This window comes from Colobus angolensis, unplaced genomic scaffold, assembly GCF_000951035.1.
Source record: "Colobus angolensis palliatus isolate OR3802 unplaced genomic scaffold, Cang.pa_1.0 Scaffold16, whole genome shotgun sequence".
Taxonomy (NCBI): Eukaryota; Metazoa; Chordata; class Mammalia; order Primates; family Cercopithecidae; genus Colobus; species Colobus angolensis.
The window spans coordinates 7,746,510-7,752,547 of NW_012114710.1; the positions used below are offsets into that span (position 1 = coordinate 7,746,510).

The 6,038-nt window shown below is 43.2% G+C and overlaps 1 pseudogene; it reads left to right on the forward strand.

Annotated features, from left to right (window-relative positions):
- Window positions 1-861: 861 nt before the first annotated feature.
- On the forward strand, window positions 862-2,817 carry LOC105508335 (annotated as a pseudogene).
- Window positions 2,818-6,038: the final 3,221 nt, after the last annotated feature.

Genomic DNA, 6,038 nt, shown 5'->3' on the forward strand with positions numbered 1-6,038 from the left:
TCTTATGTTACCAGATCTACAGGACAATGTATTTGCATTTTGCATTGCTGGGTTAGGCATTCTGTAACAGGAGGCAACTAGTCAGACATGAGCAGGGCAGGAGAGGCCCCCCCACCGCAAAACCAGGAATGTCAGATGACCATCAGGTGGTTGCTAACTGTCTCTCTAAGATGATAATTGTACCTGGAAGCAGATTCTGCACTCCTCAAATTTCCACTTGGTTTGGCCTGCCTGCCTCCACACTTGCCTTCACCATGTCCATCAGGGTGACCCAGAAGTCCTACAAGGTGTCCATCTCTGGCCTCCAGGTTTTCAGCAGCTACTCCTACATGTGTGGGCCAGGAACAACTCCTTGAACTTCTCCCAAATGGGTAGTAGCAGCAGTTTCTAGGGTGGGTAGGGAACTGGCATGGGTCTGGGTGGAGACTATGATGGGGCCAGTGATATTGGGGGGCCTCATAGCCATCATGGTGAACCAGAGCCTACTGAGCCCCCTTAAGCCAAAGGTAGACTCCAACATCCAGGCCACATACACCCAGGAGAAGGGGCAGATCCACACCCTCAACAAGTTTGCCTCCTTCATCAACAAGGTATACTGCTGGAGCAGCAGCAGCAGATGCTGAAGTCCAGTGAAGCCTCCTGCAGCAGCAGAAGACAGCCCAGAGCTACATGGACAACATGCTTGAGAGCTATATCAACAACCTTTGGAGGCAGTGGGACACTCTGGGCCAAGAGAAGCTGAAGCTGGAGACAGAGCTTGGCAACATGCAGGGGCTGCTGAAGGCCTTGAATAATAAGTACGAGGGTGACATCAATAAACATACAGAGATTTAGAATGAATTTGTCCTCATCGAGAAGGATATGGATGAAGCTTGCATAAAAAAGGTAGAGCAAGAATCTCTCCTGGAAGGGCTGACTGATGAGATCAACTTCCTCAGGCAGATGTATAAAGAGGGTATCTGTGAGCTGCATTCTCAGATCTCAGAGATATCTGTGGTCCTGTCTATGGACAACAGCCACTCCCTGGAAATGGACAGCATCATTGCTGACGTCAAGACTCAGTATGAGGACATTGTCAACCACAGCCTGGCCACGGCTGAGCGCATGTACGAGATCAAGTATGAGGAGCTGCAGATGCTGGCTGGGAAGCATGGGGATGAGCTGTGTCACACAAAGATGGATATCGCTGAGATGAACTATAACATTGTTAGTGGTAGGAGGCAGACAAATCCTAGGAAGACAGGGGCTGGTCCCTTGTGAAACCCAAGTTTCAAACTGAAGGCAGTTTAAAGCCTAGCTACAAGTCCCTGGTAAATCCACAGACCAGATTGAGAACCTTTTCCCATTTGGCGTGCTTTCTTCTGTTTGATCCCTACCCTTCACCTATTTTACATATAGCTACTCTTCCCTAATTGGTTTTCTACACTGTTGTACCCACCTTTGAGTGACACTTTTGTTTTAGCATTTTTTGCACACTCACAAGCCAATCATCCTGCACTCCCCCATTCTGAGCTCATAAAAGCTCTGGTCCCAGCCCCACTGGGAGAGACCACCTGACTTCTGGTGGGGGACCACCCTGCATCTCCTCTCCACTAAGAGCTGTTTTGTCATTTAATAAAACTCTTCTCCACCCTCCTCACTTTTCAGTTTTCAGCATAACCTCATTCTTCTTGGATGTGGGACAAGAACTTGGGACTCACTGAATATGCATAGAAAGAAGGCTGTAACACTGTGGCCCTCTGCCCTCTGTTGGTGGAGGGCAGCCACCCCACACAATGGGAAACAGCGATGGGTTTAAGCCAGTTCCAGAGCCATGGGAGGAAGCTATTAGCATGCTGTAACACCCCATCTAGGGTTTTGGGATCACAGGCACCCTGGTTTGGGTGCCATTGCATTCCCCTCATCTGGACACCAGAGTCTACCATAGGAGTTGTTTGTGACACACCTGGTCCAGCTGCAAGTCCTGCATGGAGCCTGCTCCTGTGCTGGTGCTTGGAGCAGCTGGCCAGACCCTGCATTCTTGCTCACACACCCCCTCCTGCCAGGGACTGAGTACACAGTCTCAGTGGCCATGGGATCCATGCCAGCATGCAAGCCAGGCATGGCCTGGTTGGCTGAGTAGACAGGGTGTCTGTCTCCCAGCAGGGGCATCACCATCCAGAAGTCTCTGATTGGCAAAGTGGCTGAGAAAAATCCTGTACCAACATCAGTGGGCTCCAGGCTGAGACTGAGGGCCTCAAAGGCCAAGGAGCTTCCCTGGAAGCTGTCATCATGGATGCCAAGCAGCATGTGGAACTGGCTGTGAAGGCCACCAAGCTGTTGGAGCTGGAGGCCATCCTGCAGTGTGCCAAGCAGGACATGGTGCGACAGCTGCATGAGTACCAGGAGCTGATGAATGTCAAGCTGGCCCTGGACATTGCGATTGCCACCTACAGGAAGCTGCTGGAGGGAGAGGAGAACCAGCTGAAGTCTGGGATGCGGAACATAAGTATCCATATGAAGATCACCAGTGTCTGCTCAGGTGGGCTGAACTTGGCTTACAGAGGCCTCACAAGCCCTGGCCTTAGCTATGGCCTGGGCTCCAGCTTTGGCTCTGGCATGGGCTCCAGCTTCTTCAGGAGTACCAGCTCCTGTAGGGCTGTGGGTATGAAGAAGATTGAGACCCCCGATGGGAAGCTGGCCTCTGAGTCATCTGATCTCCTGCCCAAGAGAATGGCCATGGCAGCCCCTCCCAGCCTACCCCATCCTGTGGCTGCCCCATGGCCTGTGGCAGAGGCTCTTGTTCAGTGGAGCATAGGGAACAGGAGACTCACCTGAGGCAGACACTGGTGGTCACTCCCACCATGAGTGGCTTGAGGGCTAAGGTCTTCTCTGGGCTCAGCCCTAGCCTTCAGCCTACCCATCAGGGGAGTTCACTGCCTGGGGTATCCTCCGCCCATGCCTCCATCTATGAAACAGTTTTGTTTTTGTTTTTTTCCAAATAAAGCCTCAGCTAGCTCTGCCAAAAATAAAATAAAATAAAATAAAATAAAATAAAATAAAATAAAATAAAATAAAATTTGTCTCAGCCAGTGCCAGGGAAAGGCAGTCTCCTGATAGATAATAACATCTGAAATGTTTTCAGCAGCTTCCTAATCAGATCTCAGGATTTGGGCAAGTGGACTGAAGCATGGTCACTAAAAGGCAAAATAGTGGAGTTTAACTGGTATGTGACCTTCTAGGAACATTCAACTGGTAGGGAAAGAATGCCTCTTCTGAAAATGCATACAACTCCAGTAAACACACTGTATATTAATTCATTAGCTATTTTCCCTGTCTTTAGGCTTTCCCTTTTCCATCATCATGCAAATCTATGCTTCCCAGTAATTTTTACTTCATGCCCCATGTAGAAAATAAACTTGGAAAGACACTGGGATAAACAAATAATTCTGCTTATATTTGAAACCCTCTCATCTGGAAGGCTTTATTCTTTCTGGGGACTGAGGGGAAATATCTATTTCAAAGCACTGAAACCCTTGCAGGCAAAATAACATGCTGCTGTATGTTGATTTGGGAAGCTTTGCTATAAACTAATACCAAGTTAATTTAATTACATTTCCACTGTATACATTTTAAAATCCTACATTGAATTCCCGTTGCTAAAAGAATAAAGTTCAGAGTTGTCATTTTACTTTTTTCTAATTTTATTTTATTTTTAAAATTGTCACATAATAATTCTACACATTTGTGGGATATGTAATAATGTTTCAATACATATAATGTATAGTGATCAGATCAGGGTAATTAAGATATCCATCATCTCACACATTCAGCATTTTTTTGTGATGGAAACATTTCATATCCTCCCGGCTATCTGAACCTATATGTTATTAACTATAGTCATCCTACAGTGCTATAAAATACTAGAACGTATTTATCCTATCTGACTGTAATTTTGTATTATTTAACAAATCTCTCCTAATAACCTCCTTCTCACTCCCCTTCCCAGCCTCTAGTATCCTGTTCTACTTTTTACTTCTATAAGATCAACTTTTTTTAGCTTCCACACATAAGCGAGAACATATGGTATTTAGCTATCCGTTCCTGGCTTATTTCACTTAACATAATGTCCTCCAGTTCTATCCATGTTGCCACAAATGATGGGATTTAATTCCTTTTTATGGCATAATAGCATTCTATTGTGCATATATATATAGCATTTCCTTTTTCCATTAATCTGTTGTTGGACATCTAGGTTGATTCCATATCTTGGCTATGGTGAATACTGTAGCAATAAACATGGAGGTGCAGATGTCTCTTCAATATACTGATTTCCTCTCCTTTGGATAAATGCACAGTGGTGGGACTGCTAAATCACATGGTAGTGCTAGTTGTCATTTTTGTTTTAGGAGCCATCATATTGTTCTCCACAGTGGTTGTACTAGTTTAAATTTTCACCAAGAGTGTAAAAGTGTTCCCTTTTCGCTGTCCGCTTGCCAGCATTTGTTATTTTTTGTCTTTTTGATAATAGTCATCCTAACTGTGGTGAGATGCTACCTCCCTGTAGTTTTTATTTGCATTTCCCAGATGATTACAAATGCAATTTATATATATTTGTTAGCTGTTTGCATGTCTTCTTTTGACAAATGTCTTTTCAGATTATCTGCCCATTTTTAAATTGGGTTGTTTTTTGCTGTTAAGACGTTTAAATGTTTATATATTCTGGATATTAATCTTTTGTTGGATGAATAGTTTCCAGATTCTTCCATTCTGTAGGTTGCCTTTTGACTCTGTTAATTGTTTCCTTTGCTGTGCAGAGGTTTTCAGTTTGACGTACTTTTATTTATTTATTGTTGCTTTTGTTGCCTGTGCTTTTGAGGTCTTATTCATAAAATCTTTTCCCAGGCCAATGTCCTGAAGCATTTTCCCTATGTTTCCTTCTAATAGTTTTATAGTTTTGGGTCTTACACTTAAGTCTTTGATCCATTTTGAGTTGACTTTTGTAAAGGGCAAGAGGTGAGGATCTAGTTTTAATATTTTGCTCATGTATATAGTTTTCCCTACACCATTTATTGAAGAGACTGTTCTTTCCCTGATTAGTGTTTTTGGTACCTTTTTCAAAAATCTGTTGGCCATAAATGCGTAGATTAATTTCTGAGTTTTCTATTCTGTTGGATTTGGTCTATGTGTTTGTTTTCATGTCACTACTACCCTGTTTTGGTTCCGACAGCTTTGTTGTCTATTTTGAAGTCTGGTACCGTAATGTCTCCAGGTTTGTTCTTTTGGCTTAGGATTGCTTTGACTATGAGGGGTCTTTTGTGGTTCCATATGAATTTTAGTGTTTTGTTTTTCTCTTTCTGTGAAGAATGTCATTAATATTTTAATAGAGACCACATTGAGTCTGTAGATTTCTTTGAGTGATATATCATTTAAAAAATATTAATCCTTTGGATTCATGAGCATGGGATGTCTTTCTATTTGTCTGTATCATCTTCACATTTTTCATCAGTCTTTTGCAGTTTGCCTTCTAGAGGTCTTTCACCTCCTTGGTTAACTTTATTTGTGTATTTTATTTTATAGCTATTGTAATTTGGTTTGACCTCTTGAGCCTTAATTTCTAATCTTATGACTTTATTTTTACTAAGGTGCTCTTGTCTCCAGCAAAGAGAGGGTTTGTTTTGGGGGAGGGGCTGTTATCTTTGCTATCTTAGTTAAATTACAGACTAAATCCTTCCCAAAGTTAGTTTGACTCATGGCCAGCAATGACTAAGGGCAGCTTGAATATTAATGGCAAGATGAAGTTGGCGAAGTCAGATCTTTTCCTAATTCTTAAAATGTTTGCAAATACAGTTTCAGTCCCCATTTTGGGGGTTTCAACACATCTTATTTTTAAGGTGTGAGCAACAGAGATGGGAAAAGTCAAACAACTGCTCTAACTTCTTCCTGCTGACAGGGTGTAGTGGGATAGGATTTGGCCCCAAAGTAAGAGGAGTAAAACTGCCTTTTCAGCTGCCTGCATGTATTTATAGGTGCCTGGTTGGGGTTCCAAAGCTTGCATG